Here is a 15,966-nt window from a genome sequence, read left to right as displayed (position 1 = left end):
CTCAGTCCACCAAAAAAAAGGCCAACATTTACACTGTAAGCACCCAGTGCAAAGCCAGTGCTCCGCGTGCTCTCTGTTATGATAGCCGAGGAGCTGGCGGGCTGACGACGCTTTTTACAGACCAGGGGCTCCGGGCTCAGGAAGGCTGGGCTGAGCTGGGGCTGGCCCCCGACCTGGGGGACACCCCGAACACCCCCGTCCCGAGACCGTGACCCCAGGGGACAGGCTGAGCCAGCGAGGGGCTGGGCGCAGCGGGGGGCAGCAGGGTAGCCCCACGGTGGGGAGGGGGCTCAGCCCGGAGGCCTGGCTTCTCCTGCAGAAGCAGCCCTACTGGCCAAGGTCACCCCACCGCCGGTCAGGGCACCTCTAAAGGCCCGAACTGCAGTATCCGCCGGAGGCAGACACCACCGGCACCCCAGCCTGCAGCCACCAGCCTGTCCTGGGGCACATGGGTCCTGGGCACTCAGCCTCCGCCCCCAGACCCCGGCCGCCTCTCAGGGAGCTGGCCTCCCGCCCCGTGAGGGTCTGCCACCCCCAGCCAGTGTGGCCCTCGCGGGGACCTCCCCACCGGGAGTGGCGGCCCCATCACACCACCGGAGGGGCTCAGGCGGCGTTCCCATGGAGGCCCGCAGCTGCCCTGCTGTCAGAGCGTGGAGGGGCCCGGACATCACGGGCCGAGGTCACAGCCAGGCGGTGCCCGGCGGGAGGGGACCCGCGTCCTGGAGTCCACAGAGGCTCACGGCGCGGGGCCTCTACCCTCGCTTCCGGTGGGGCCAAGAGGCACCAGACGAGCCTCTGCAGCTTCCCGCGCATAAGAGCCCCCCGGGGTCTGCAAGGCGCCCAAGGCTCCCCGGAAACCCGTTCCACCCTGCGGGGCCTCGCTCCTCAGGCCAGACGACAAGCGGTTCTGATGCAGCGATTCCACCGCCGACCAAGGAGAGCGGGCGTCGGGAGGGGAGAACGCGGGGCCGGGGGAGGGCGTGGGCCCCGGAGACATAGCCCGGAGCCCCGGCTCGTCCCAAGACAGCCCCGGCGGCAGACCCAGCCCTTCTCGGGGTGGGCGCCCCTCGTCGGAGAGCCGGGCTGCGGACGAGTGGCTGGCGGGGGCGCAGCGCTCACAGGCGGGCCGCCCGTCCCTGGGGCAGGCGCCCTCCTCCCGCCGCGGGCGGGCAGGGCAGAGCCGCGTGCACGGCCGTCACACGCCGGCCGCAGTCGTCCCAGCGCCGCGGGCCCCCAGACCCCGGCCTCCACCTTCCCCGGCACCAGCTGGGCCTGCGACCCTCCACGCGGGTCTGCGGGCGGCCGATCCTCCACCTGGGGCTCAGCGCGCCGTCACCTCCTCGGGAGCAGGGAACACTAGTCCTAAAAACTACTTCATATCACTTCACCCATTTTTTTTTTTAACCATGAAATAAAACTGTTTAAGAGCTGAGGTGTAACACACGGGGCGGTTTGAAACCACTCTGTGCGGCCCCTCCTCCGGGGAGTGGAACTTCAGCCCACCTGCAAAGGGGCACAGCCCGCGACCTGGCCCTGAGACGGGCGCAGGGGCCGGCCGGGCCGTGACAAGGCCACGGGAGGTGGCCGCCGCGTCCCCAGCAGCCCAGCCCTCTGCTCAGCAGCAGCTGCAGCCTCCGGGCAAGTGTGATGAGCCGGCCTGGAAGCATCGGCCGCCCCGGTCAGGCCTGCAGCCCCCCGAGTACCCACGGCCACCCCCCTAGAGCCCCGCCGTGAGCTCCCGACAGCGGGGGCTGCGGGACGAGACTGTCCTCGGGGGCTCAGTCTGGGCAGCGTCTCGGGGTCACAGACCACGGACAGCGCACACCCGGGGAACAGAGCGGGACGCACCCGGCCCTCCCGGCCACACCCCCCCCACCCGCGGCCTGCACCCGCGCCCCGCAGCTCCCCCTGCGCGCCCTGAGCCACGGATGCGGCCCGGCTGGCTGGCTCGGGGCTGTCACTGCCGCGCAGCAGTGCGAACCCTTAGACGGGGACGCCCTGCTGTCCCCTCAGCACCGAGCGAGGTGGCCACACAGCAGTGACGAGCGAACAGGCACCCACTTACTGAGGAACCTCTCCCACCTGCTAACCCCCTGCAAGGGGCGTATGGAATCCGGCAATTTCTAAGTGCTTTGGGAGAGAAAACACCTGTTCACCATCTCGTTCTCTGCACTGACTGTCTGGCCATCGGGGCAGGTCCTGATCGGAGCGTGTAACCCCGGGGGCTGCGGTGTGACGAGGCCGCCCCACGGGACAGCGGCCGCCCGGAGACCTGCGGCACGGGGCTGCCCGAGAAGGAAACGCAGGGCGGTGAGCCCGGCCCTCCCTGCCCAGCCTGAGGTCAGGCTCGGGGAGGCACGCCAGGCGAGATGAACAGGCCACCGCGGGCCCTGGTGTCGTGGCCACCGGCTCGGCCCGCGGCCCCCAGCCCGGCAGGTGCTGAGGGTCAGCTGGCTGTAGACACGTCTGCAGAGCGGAAGGGGCCCGGGCTCACCAGCTAACTGTGAACCACCATCGGCTGGAGGCCTGGAACCTACTGACACACACACTCCACTTCCAAAGACAACGCAGCGCCAGTGACTGGGAGGAGGGGCACTTCCACAGAACAAACGAATCCCACACCTGCTGCGGGAGGGGCACAGACCCACACGCTGGACAGCGATGCCACCGAGATTCTCTCACAACCACCAGAGCCCCATGGCCACTGCCCCACCCGGGGTCCTGGCGCTGGGAGGAGGAGCCCGGAGCATCTGGCTGTGGAGGCCAGCGGGGCCTGACTGCAAGGATTCCACAGGACTCGGGGCACCAGGGCCTCCACTCGGGAGGCACACGAGGCTCACGCGCACTGAGACCCAGCAAAAGCAGACTCCACGGGAGCGTGGCCCAGACCACAGACTGCTCGAGAGGGCCTCAGGGGCACAAGGACACTGGGGGAGAGGGGCCGTGGACGCCCCCAGAGGCTGCCGTCTGCACTGAGGCCTGGCCTGGCCAGCGGGTTCCAGCACGGGGACACCTCAGGCCGAATGACGGGCGAGAGGACAGCCCCGCCGGCGGCAGGCCGGCTGAGCCCACAGCTGCCTCAAGCGCACCCCTTGACACGGTCCTCCCAGCACAGGGCCAAGACCCAGCTGCGGCTCCTAGCGGGCGGGCTCCAGCCCTTCCCACCAGCAGAGCCGCACAAGTCCCAGAACCAACCTCACCCTCCACCGGGCAGACACCAGAACCCAAAAGAATCACGGTTCTGCCTTGAAGAACGGAGACCACAAACCCAGAGAGTTGGGCAAAAATAAGATGGCAGAGAAATATGTCTCAGACAAAGGAAGAAGATGAAACCCCAGAAAAATAACTAAGTGGGGTAGAGAGAGGCAATCGAAAAAAGAATTCAGAGTAATGGTCCTCAAGATGGTCCAAGATCTCAGAAAAGGAACACAGAATAGACCAATAAAATACACAACATGTTTAACAGAGACCCAGAAAATTTAACCAACAGAAAGCTGTGCAACACAGCAACTGAAATGAAAAACACACTAGAAGGTCAGACAAAGACAACACAAAAAAAGCTACGGGCCAGTATCACTGATGAACACAGACGCAAACATCCTCACCAAATTCTACCGAACAGATTCCAACAACACATTAAAAACCTCATACACCATGATCAATTTGGGTTTATCTGAAGGATGTAAGGATTCTTCAGTATATGCAAAATTGGTGTGATATATCATAATAACAAATTGAAAGATATGATAATCTCAATAGATGCAGAAAAAGCCTTTGACAAAATTCAGCACCCATTTATGATAAAAACTCTTCAAAAAATGGCCACAGAAGGAACCTGCCTCGATGTAGTTAAGGCCATACATGATAAGCCCATAGCAAACATTATTCTCAACGGTGAAAAAATGAAAGCATTCCCTCTAAGATCAGAACAATGCAAGGGTGACAAGCTCACCACTATTATTCTACATACTTTTGGGAAGTCCTAGCTTCAGCAATCAGAGAAGAAAATGAAATAAAAGGAATCCAGGTTGGAAAAGAAGAATTAAACCTCTCTCTGTTTGCAGATGACATGATACTGTGCAGAGAAAACCCTAAAGACGGTATCAGAAAGTTACTAGAGCTCTTCAGCGAATTTAGCAAAGGTGCAGGACACAAAATCAACACCCAGAAATCACTTGCATTTCTATATACTAACAATGGAAAATCAGAGAAGTTAAGGAATCAATCCCATTCACCAATGCAACAAAAAGAATTAAATATCTAGGAATAAACTTACCTATGGAGACAGAAGAACTGTACACAGAAAATTATGACACTGACTGAAGAAATCTAAGATGACACACACAGATGGAGAGGCAGTCCACATTTCTGGGCTGGAAGAATCAATACTCTGAAAATGACTGTACTACCAAATGCAATCTACATATTCAATGTGATGCCTATCAAATTACCAATGGTATTTTTCACAGAACCAGAACAAAAATATTTCACAATTTACATGGAAACACAAAAGACCCCGAACAGCCGAACCAATCTTGAGAAAGAAGAATGGAGCTGGAGGAATCAACCTCCCTGAAGTCAGGGACTGACTATACTACAAAGCTACAGTCATCAAGACAGTGTGGTACTGGCACAAGAACAGAAATGTAGACCAATGGAACAAGACAGAAACCCATAAATGAACCCATGCACCTATGGGCACCTTATTTTTGACAAAGGAGGAGGCAAGACTAGACAATATACAAGAGGCCAAGACAGCCTCTTCTATCAGTGGTGGTGGGAAAACTGGACGGCTACACGTAAAAGAATGAAATTAGAACACTTCCTAACACCATCAACTCAGTTCAGTTCGGTCACTCAGTCATGTCCAACTCTTTGCGACCCTATGAATTGCAGCACGCCAGGCCTCCCTGTCCATCACCAACTCCCAGAGTCCACCCAAACCCATGTCCATCGAGTCGGTGATGCCATCCAGCCATCTCATCCTCTGTCGTCCCCTTCTCCTCCTGCCCCCAATCCCTCCCAGCATCAGAGTCTTTTCCAATGAGTTAACTCTTCGCATGAGGTGGCCAAACACAAAGATAAACTCAAAATGGATTAAAGACCTAAATGTAAGACCAGAAACTATGAAACTCTGAGGAAAACACAGGCAGAACACTTGATGACATAAATCAAAGCAAGATCCTCTATGACCCACCTCCTAGAGTAATAAAAACAAAAGTAAACAAGTGGGGCCTCACTAAACTTAAAAAGTTTTTGCACAGCAAAGGAAACTATTAACAAGGTGAACGACAACCCTCAGAATAGGAAAAATAATAGCAAAGGAAACAACTGACAAAGGATTAATTTCCAAAGTATATAAGCAGCTGATACAACTCAATGCCAGAAAAACCAACCACCCAGTCAAAAAGTGGAAAAAAGACCTCAATACACATTTCTCCAAAGATGACATCCAGAGGGCTAACAAACACATGAAAAGCTGCTCAACATCGCTCGTTATTAGAGAAATGCACATTAAAACTGCAATGAGATATCACCTCACACCGGTCAGAATGGCCATTATCAAAAAGTCTACAAACAATAAGTGCTGAAGAGGGTGTGGAGGAGAGGGAACCCTCCTGCACTGTTGGTGGGAATGTGAACTGATACAGCCTCTATGGAAGACAGTATGGAGATTCCTTAAAAAAAAAACTAAGAATAAAGCTACCATATGACCCAGCAATCCCACTCCTAGGCATATACCCTGAGCAAACCAAAACTGGAAAAGACACACGTGCCCCAGTGTTCACTGCAGCGTGAGTTGCAATACCAAGAGCATGGAAGCGAGCGAGACGTCCATCGACAGATGAACGGATGAAGAAGCTGCGATACGTTTATATGAGAAAATGTTACTCAGCCTTAAAAAGTAATGCACTTGAGTCAGTTCTGATGAGGTGGATGAACCCAGAGTCTGTTATACAGAAAGAAGTCAGTCAGAAAGGCAAAAACAAGTATCATATACTAATGCAAATATATGGGATCTAGAAAGATTATACTGACGAAATAATCTGCAGGGCAGCAATGGAAACACAGACATAAAGAGACTTATGGACATGGTGGGGGGCAGGAAGGAGGGGGGATGTATGGAGAGAGCAACATGGAAACTTAATTACCATATGCAAAACAGACAGCCAATGGGGATGTGCTGGATGACTCGGGGATCGCAAACGGCCTCTGTATCAACCCAGAGGGGTGGGGTGGGGAGGGGCGTGGCAGGGACGTTCAGTGGGGAGGGGACACGTGCACACCTGTGGCGGATTCGTGTCGATGTTTGGCAGAAACCAACACAATTCTATAAAGCAACTAACCTTCAATTAAATAAAATGCACCAGAAGGAATAAGCAGCAGGATAGCTGAGCAGAATGAAGAGATAAACTGAGGACTAAATGCTCAGAATCACTGCCATGGAAGAAAGAAAAAGGAATGAAACAAGGACAATCTAAGAGGCCCCCAGGACAACACGAAATCCACCAACATTCTCATTACGCAGGGGAAGAGAGGAAGGGCCTGAGAAAATATCTGAAGAGGTGATAGCTGAAAAGTTTCCTAACACTGGAAAGGAAACAGTCACCCAAGCCCAGGAAGTGCAGAGTCTCAGGCAGGACAAACTCAAGGAGCAACATGCCAAGACACACGGTAATCAAACTGAAAAATGAAAAGACAGAGAAAATATTGAAAGCGAGAAGGGAAAAGCAATAACGTAACATACTAGGAAATCTCCACAAGGTTCTCAGTTTATCTTCCAGGAGAAACTGTGGGGACCAGAAGGGAGTGGATGAGGTGTTTAAGGTCATGAAAAGCAAGAAGCTGCAACCCAAAATACTCTACCCAGCAAGACTCTCATTCAGATTTGGCAGAGAAATGAAAAGCTCTGCAGACAAGCAAGAGGCTAAGAGCATCCAGCACTATCAAACCAGCTTTGGAACAAACGCTAAAGGAACTTCTCCCAGCAGAAAATTAAACACTGCAGCTAGAAACACAAAAATCATGAATGGGAAAACTCACTGGTAAAGGCAAGCATACAGTACAGGTAGGAAATCACCCCCACAGAACATGACCTCAAAACCAGCAACTGTGAGAGGAGGAGAGCGCACATGCCGGATACCGGAGATGCACCGGAAATTAAACGACCAGCAGCTTAAAACAGCTTGCTTATGTATAGACTTCAGCATCAAAACTTCGTGGTAACCATAAACCAAAACTGTACAATAGACAGACACACAGAAGAGAAAGCAATCCAAACACAACAATAAAGGCAGTCATCAAATCACAAAAGAAGGGAACCAAAGAGGGAGGGAGGAAAAAGGCATACAAAAACAGCCTTGCTCCAGATGGCAGAGTATGAGGGCTTGAGCTCATTCCCTTCTCACACCACCACCAAAATCACAACTGATGAAAAATCATCATCATCAAAAAACAAAAACCACACTGGAATCTACTAAAAAGATACTCCACGCCCAAAGACAAAGAAGCCACAGTGAAATGGCAGGAAGGAGGAGTCACAATAAACCGAACTCCATAGCCTCCGGGTGGGCAACGCAGAAACTGGGAAACAGTCTCAGCAGAGAAACTCTGCCCAGGCGTCCCAGCCTGGGGCTCTGGCGATGGGAGGCGGAGCCCCCAGAGAACCCGGCTTTGAGGGCAAGCAGGTGCGACTGCAGGAATTCCAGGCAAGCTGGGGAGACAGAGACTCTACTCCTGAAGGGCACACACGAAGATCTGTGCATCCCAGGGCCTGGGGGAAGAAGCAGTGGCCTCGTGGGAGACTGGCACTGCACGGCCTCCTGCGGAGGCTGGGGGGGGAGCGGTGTGTGGAGAGCACGTGTCTGAGGCTCACTGTGGGGACAAAGGCAGCGGCAGCAGCAAGTCTGGGAAGTGCCCACTGGTGTGAGCCCCCTGAAGGCCGCCATCAGCCCCATCAAACATCCTGTAGGAGCCTGTGCTGCCGAGCAACACGGCACGGGGACACGGCCTGCTCCATCAGCAGACAAGCTTCAGGTCTCCCTGAGCACAGGCCTGCGCCCCAGAGGGACAAGACCCAACTCTACCTGCTGCGGAGTCCCATCAGGGAGCCCGGACAAGCCTCCCAGCCTCAGCCACCAGGGAACAGACAACAGGAGCAACAACGACAATTCTGCAGCCCGTGGAACAGGAAAGGCAATCACGGAAAGTTAAGACAAAATGAGACATCAGAGGAATCGTCCCAAATGAAGGAAGGAGATGGAACCCCAGAACAACGACGAAGTGAAGAGGCGACAGGCAACCTGCTGTGAAAAGAACTCAGAATAACGACAGTGAAGAGGACCCACAAGTTCAGAAGAATGGAGGAAACACAGAAAAGGCGCAAGAAGTGTTTAACAAACACCTGGAAGAACGAAAGAAAAAACCAACAGATAAACAATAACTGAAACGAAAAGTACATTAGAAGGGATCAAACCAGAGTGAGGAAGAAGACCAGATAAGCTGAGCTGGAACACAGAACGCTGGAGATCTCTGCCATGGAGCAGAACAGAGAGAAGAGAAGGGAGGAGGAGGCCTCTGGAACAACGCTGAACGTGCCAACATGCGCGTGGAGGAGAGAGCACGGACCCGAGAAAGCATCTGAAGACGTGACAGCTGAAAACATCCATAACACAAGAAAGGAAAGACTCAAGTCCAGGAAGCACAGAGAGTCCCAGGCAGGATAAACCCAAGGAGAAAGACCCGTAGTAATCACATCAGCAAAAATCAAAGGCAAAGAAAGAATATTAGAAGCAACAAAGGAACAGTCACAAATAACACACAAAAGAACTCCCTAGGGTATCAGCAGATTTCTCAACAGAAACTCTGCAGGCCAGAGGGGCGTGGCACATTTTTAAAGTGATAAAAGGGAAGAACTACAACCAAGAATGAGCCACCCAGCAAGGCGCTGACTCACACCTAAGAGAAAAATCGACAGATTCACAGATAAGCGAAAGCTAAGAGAATTCCGCATTACCAAACCAGCTTTGTAACAGATACTAGGGGAACTTCTCTAAGTGGAAAAGAAAAGGCCAAAACTAGAAACATGGAAATTATGAACGGAAAAGCTTACCAGTGAAAGCAAACGGACAGTCAAGGTAGGAAATCACCCCACATGAAATGACATCAACCCAGGCAGCGAGACGCCAGGGGGGCAGACACAGACCGCAAGCGCATCTGAAATGAAAGGGCCAGCAGCTTCAGAAGCACACGAACCTTGTTCACACAGAAGATGCCACGTCAAAACCTCACGGCAAGGCTTCCCTGGTGTCCGCTGGCTAGCAATCCATCTCGCAAGGCAGGGGACACAGGTCTGATCCCTGGCAGTGGCCACCCACCCCAGGGTTCTTGCCTGGAGAATCCCACGGACAGAGGAGCCTGGCGGGATGCAGTCCATGGGGTCACAGACTGGGTCATGGGGCCGTGACTGAGGGACTCAGCGCAGCACCGGGGAACCAAGAGCTCCTACGCTGCGGAGCTGCCAAGCCCACGCGATGCAACCACCGAGCACCTGTGCCGAGAGTACTGAGCCCAAACACCACAGCGAGTCTGTGGGCCACGGGAGGGAGCCCCGCGGGCGCAATGCACAGTCCACGTGCGGCAGCCAAACGACTCCGTTTTTTTTTTTTTTTTTAAAGAGAAACTCGTGGTAATTGCAAACAGAAAAATCTACAACAGATACACCAAACAGAAAAGGGAATCCAAACACAACGCTAAAGTCAATCATCAAGTCAGGAGAAGGGGTTTCCCTGGGGGTAGAGGGGGTAAACACTGCCTGCCAAGGCAGGCTCCAGAAGACTCCACTCGCTGCGGCCAACTAAGCCCGTGCGCCACACTGCGGAGTCCACGCTCTGGGGCCTGCAAGCCACAACTGCTGAAGCCGGTGAGCGCCAGCGACTGAAGCCCGCCTGCCCGAGAGCCTGCGCTCGGCAGCAAGAGACGCCCGTGCACGGCCACTACAGAGGGTCCTCACATGCCTGAACGCAGCAGCAAAGACTGAGTGCTGTTCAGCTCAGTCACTCAGTCGTGTCCAACTCTGCGACCCCATGAATCGCAGCACGCCTGGCCTCCCTGTCCATCACCAACTCTCGCAGTTTACCCAAACTCAGGTCCATTGAGTCGGTGATGCCATCTAACCGTCTCATCCTCAGTCGTCCCCTTCTCCTCCTGCCCCCAATCCCTCCCAGCATCAGGGTCTTTTCCAGTGAGTCAGCTCTTAGCATCAGGTGGCCAAAGGATTGGAGCTTCAGCTTCAGCATCAGTCCTTCCAGTGAATATTCAGGACTGATTTCCTTTTGATCCATTTCAGCCAGTCTATGTCTTTTGGTTGGAGCATTTACTCTACAACAGACCCACTTCAAATATAGGAAAAAGTATTCCATGCAAAGAGAAATCAGAAGAAAGCTCAAAGAGCAATACTCATATCAGACAAACAGACTTTCTTTTTTCAAATGTGCTTCTCTGGCTGCCCCAGGAGGCAGTGTGGTGTGCAGGCCCGGCAGCTGTGGCCGCAGGCTCAGGAGCTCTGCAGCATGTGGGATCTTAGTTCCCCAACCAGGGAGCGGATGGTGTCCCCTGCCCTGCAAGGTGGATTCCTAACCACTGGACTGCCAGGGAAATCCTACGAACAGACTTTAAAATAAAGACTTGTAAGAGCCAAAAAGAGACACTACATAAAGATCACAAGGATCACCAAGAAAATGTCACTGTGAATCTGTATATCCACCACAGGAGCACACTGATATATGATGCAAATGCTGAGAGCCATAAAAGGGAAAACCGACAGTAACACAGCAGCCGTGGGGACTTTAACACTTTTCATCAATGGGCAGAGCATCTAACACCAAAATCAACAACGAAACACAGGCTTTAAAGGACACATTACACCAGATGGACTTAATCGATGTTCATAGAGCATTTAATCCAGAATCAGCAAATACACATTCTTCTCAAGTGTACAGGGAACATTCTCCAGAACAGATCTTATGCTGGGCAACAAAGCAAACCTATGCAAATTCAAGAAAACTGAAAGCATATCAAGCATCTTCTCTGACCACAACTCTATGAGATCAGAAATCAACTGCAAGAAAAAAATTCCAGAAAACACAAAAACCTGGAAGCTAAACAATGTAACTAAACAAACAACGGATTGCTGAAGAAATCAAAGAGGAAACCAAAAAGTTCCTAGAGATGAGTGAAAATGAAAACATCACAACCCAAAAACCTACGAGATTCAGCAAAAGCAGTTCTAAGAGGGAAATTTACAGCAATACAAATGTAGCTCAAGAAACAAACAAAACCCCCCTCAAACAACCCAATCTTATACCTAGAGCAGTTAGACAAAGAACAACAACAAAACCTCAAAGTTTGAAAAAATCATAGAGCAAGGCAGAAAAAATAGAAATGAACAACAGCAACAAAAAAAAACAGCAAAGGTCAATGAAGCCAAAGCCATTTCTTTGAGAAGATAAAGAAAATTGATAAACCTTTAGCCACATTCATCCAAAAAAAAAAGAAATGAAATCAGAAATGAAAAAAGAGAAGGTACAGTGCAAAGAAACAGAATCGTACGAGATTATTATCACAAGCAACTATACGCCGATAAAACTGAGAACCCAGAAGAAACGGACAAACTCCAAGAAGAAAGGAAGACAGACGGAGGCAGGAAGAGAGAGAAAATGTGAACAGACCAGTCAGTCAGACGTCCTGAAACTGAAACTGTGATTTAAAAACTTTCGACAAACAAGAGTCTAGGACCAGATGGCTTCGCAGGCAAATTCTATCAAACATTAAGAGGAAAGCTAATGCCTATCCTTCTGAAACTCTTCCCAAAAGTTTCAAAGGACAGAACGCTGCCCAACTCACTCTCCAAGGCCACCATCACCTTGATACCAAAACCAGGTATGATATCACAGAAAAGGAAAATTACAGGCTGAGTGTCCTGATGAACACAAGATACAAAAATCCTCAACAAAATACCAGCAAACCGAATCCAACAATACACTGAAAGATCATACACCACGGCAACAGGGATTTATCAGAGATGTGCGGATTTTTCAGTATCTGCAAATCAACGTCATTACATTAACCACCTGAAGAATAAAAACCGTATGATCATCTCAACAGATGCAGAGAAAAGCGTTAGACAAATCCAACCCCATTTATGATCGAAAACTCTGCATAAAATGGACATAGAGGGAATCTTCAACATAATAAAGACCATATACAACAGACACATAACTATCGTCATAAGCAACGGTGAAGAGCCGAAAGCCTCTCCTCTGAGACTGCGAGCAAGAGAAGGGCGCCCGCTCTTATCCAACATGTATGGGAGTCCCAGCCATGGCGATCAGAGAAGAAAAATAAAAGGAATCCGCACTGGAAAGGAAGCCAGCCCGCGTCACTGCCGATGGCACGCCACTGCACGCAGAAGTCCTGCGGCGGCTGCAGAAACCTCCTGGGGCCCGGCAGTAAGCGCAGTGCGGTGCACGCACAAAAGATACACAGAAACCCCTTGCGTATTTACACGCTAATAATGAAAGACCAGGAAGACAAATTAGGGCAACAATCTCTCTTAGCTCTGCAACAAAAATAATAAAAATACCTAGGAATAAACCTAGTATCTAAGGAGGCCAAAGACCCGTACCCTGATACCTGTAAGACGCTGATGAACAAAACTGATATTGATACACGGATGGAAAGACATACCACATGCTTGGATTGGAAGAATCAAAATTGTCAAGATGAAATGTACTATTCATGGCAATCCACAGATTCAATACAATCCCTATTAAATTACCAATAGTATTTTTCACAGAACTAGAATAAAAAAAAAAAAATCCCTAAAAATCTGTACAGAAACACACAAAACCCAGAAGCCAAAGCAATCTTGCAAAAGAGAAATGGAGCAAATGGAGCAGGGAGGATCGAGCCCCAGCTTCAGACACACTACAGAGCTGCAGGCAGCAAAGGAAGCATTTTCTGGCACAAAACAGAAACAAACATGAGTGGGACAATACAAAGCCCAGAGATAAACCATGCCCATCATCAATCCATCGATGACAAAGGAGACAAGGCTACACAGTGTCAGAAAAACAGTCTCTTCAACAAACGGTGCAGAGAAACCCGAACAGTTACATACAAAAAAAAAAAAAAACAGATCATTCTTTAACACTACACACAAAAATAAGCTCAAAACGGATTAGAGACCTAAATCTGAGACTGGACACTTAAATCTCCTAAAGGAAAACACAGACAGAACTCTCTCTGATATAAAATTGGAACAGTATCTTTTTTGATCCATCTCCCAGAATAATGGAAATAAAAATGAAAATAAACAAATAGCATCTACTCAAAAGCTTCTGCACAGCAAAGGAAACAATAAACAAAATGAAAAGACAGCCCACAGACTGGGAGAAAATATTTACAAATGATGTGACTGACAAGGGAATAGTCCCCCGAATTTAGCAACAGTTCAAGATGCTTAATAGCTTCAAAACGAACAACCCACTTAACAGACACTTCTCCAAAGAAGACGTACAGACAGGCACGTGAAAAGATGTTTGACATTGCTAATTATTGAAAAATTCAAATCAAAACCACAATCAGATATTAAGATCACCTCACATCAACCAGAATGGCTATCATCAAAAAAATCCACAAACAATAAATGCTGGAGAGGGTGCAGAGAGAAGGGAACCCTCCTCCGCTGTTGGTGGGAGTGTAAACTGGTGCACCCAACCTGCAGTAATAGCGCGGAGGGTCCTTAAGAAACTAAAAATAGACCCACCATCCAATCGAGCCAACCCCATTCCTGAACGTATATCCAGAGAAAACCGTAATTCAAAAAGATACATGCACCCTTATGTTCAAAGCAGCACTGTAACAGCCAAGACATGGAAGCAACCTGTATCCGTTGACAGATGAATGGATAAAGATGCGGTATGCATGTCTACAATGGAATACCATTCAGCCATCTGAAAAAATGAAATAATGCCATTTGCAGGAACGTGGATGGACCTAGAGATGATCACACTAAACGAAGTGAGACAGAGAATGAAAAATGTCACAGGCTATCAGTTAAAAGTGGAATCTAAACTATGATACAAAGGAACTTATTTACAGAACAGAACCAGACTTTGGGGGAGAAAACCTTGCAGTTACCATGGGGGAAAGCGGAGGAGAGCGATGAATTAGGAGTCTGTGTGAATACGTGCTCACTAGTGTGTATGATCAACACGGATCTCCCGTGTAGCAGAGGGAAGCCTGCTCAGAGTGCTGGATAGCCCACGTGGAAGGCCTCTGGGAGAAGAGCAGGGATACACGCGTAGCTGAACTGCTTCCCTGTGCGCCTGAAGCAAGCACAGCGTCGCCAGTCAACTGCTGTTGCTCACCCACCAAGTCGTGCCCAACTGCGACCCGCGGACGGCAGACCCCCGGCTCCTCTGCCCTTCACTGTCTCCTGGCGTTGCTCACACTCACGCCCACTGAGTCAGTGATGCCATCCAACCATCTATGCTCCATTATAAAATATGTTTAAAAATCTAATAATATGTTTTAGTTAACCCAATAGATCCAACATACTGTTTTAACATGTTATCAACTTAAAGAATCATAAAGGAAATACTTCAGGTTACCAGGCGTTAAGTCTGAAACCAAGCTTCCTTTACAATCGCAGCTCTCAGACCGGCCGCCTCCACGCAGTCCTGGCAGCACAGCTCGAGACAATGTGTGTGGACGTCTGTGCACACACACGTCTGTGAGTGGCTCACACAGACACTGGGCTTGCAGGCGACGGTGCTGGTGAGGAGGGCCCGATGGCCAAAGGGAAGAGAGTACTAAGTGCGGGCGCTGAGCCAAGGGTTTGCAGACAAGGACCCTCGGTTCTCCCGACAGCCTCACTGCAGAGGAGTCTCTAAGGACCAGAGTTTGAGCGGCGCCAGGAGAGTGGGGGACAGAGGAGCCTGGGGTCTGCCGTCCATGGGGTCGCCGGGTCGGACGACTCGGCAACTGAGCAACAACAGAGCACAGAGCGTCCCTCCTCTCCACTCCCAGGCCGGCAGGCTGAGGCCTTTCTCCCAGGGAGCCGGGCCTCCACGCACAGAGCTGCTCCTCGCGGGCCGGGACCGTCTCCACCGAGGCCCCGCGGCAGGGGGCCAGGGTCACGCAGGAGCGCCTCCCTGGATGGACCCCGAGCCCCGAACGGCGCCGGGCATCGCGGGGGCAGTCCCCACCGGAGGGCGCGCGGCCTCGGACCGTGAGCATCCCGTCTGCCCGTCTCCTTCGGCCCTGCTAGAGCTTACCCCCCGCCTGCCGCCCCCCAGCGCCACGCCGCCCCCGAGAGGCCCGCAGAGCGCCATGGAAGACAGCCTGCCTCCGGCCCAGAGCCTGTAGCCGCCCGCAGGCCTCGCAGCCTCGCCGCCGCTGGCCGAGCCCCGGGCCGGTCCACCCTCTGCCCAGGACCCCGTGAAGGCCCTTCCCGGGTGACCTCATGCCTGCCCTACACGTGGGTAAACTGAGGCCAGGTCACAGAAAGCGTTTCCCCTCCCTCCTGACTCCAAGGAGAAGGGCTGACGCGTGGGCCCCCAGGCAGACGGAGGGAGCGGCCCCTGGACAAAGGGAGACTCGGTAGCCGGAGACCGAAGCCTGGAGGCGCCGGGCCCACGGGGGGGCGCAGGGTCAGGACCCCGGTCCCGGGCCGCCTGGCTGGGACTCAGCCTCACTGCGAAGTGGGACCCCACGAGGGCGTGCGGGGCCGGGTGACGGTCTCCGAGCGCGGCACGTTCAGCGCCGGGGTCAGTCCTCCGGACCAGCCCCCAGCACCGGGACCCAGGGGCCCGCGGGGCTCCATCCTCCCGTCCACACTAGAACGCCCCGCTCGCGCCCCGGAGCCTCACCGCACTGCCGCGCACCCGCACCCTCGGAGGC

At 52.0% G+C, this 15,966-nt stretch overlaps 1 protein-coding gene across 2 annotated transcripts in view; it reads right to left on the bottom strand.

The window, feature by feature from the left end:
- Positions 1-15,966, bottom strand: part of RARB (retinoic acid receptor beta) — a 182,574-nt gene that overhangs the window by 4,572 nt on the left and 162,036 nt on the right. The gene's annotated exons all lie outside the window — the stretch shown is intronic.

Source organism: Capra hircus, chromosome 27 (assembly GCF_001704415.2).
Source record: "Capra hircus breed San Clemente chromosome 27, ASM170441v1, whole genome shotgun sequence".
Lineage (NCBI taxonomy): Eukaryota > Metazoa > Chordata > Mammalia > Artiodactyla > Bovidae > Capra > Capra hircus.
This window is presented reverse-complemented; position numbering and strand designations above follow the sequence as displayed.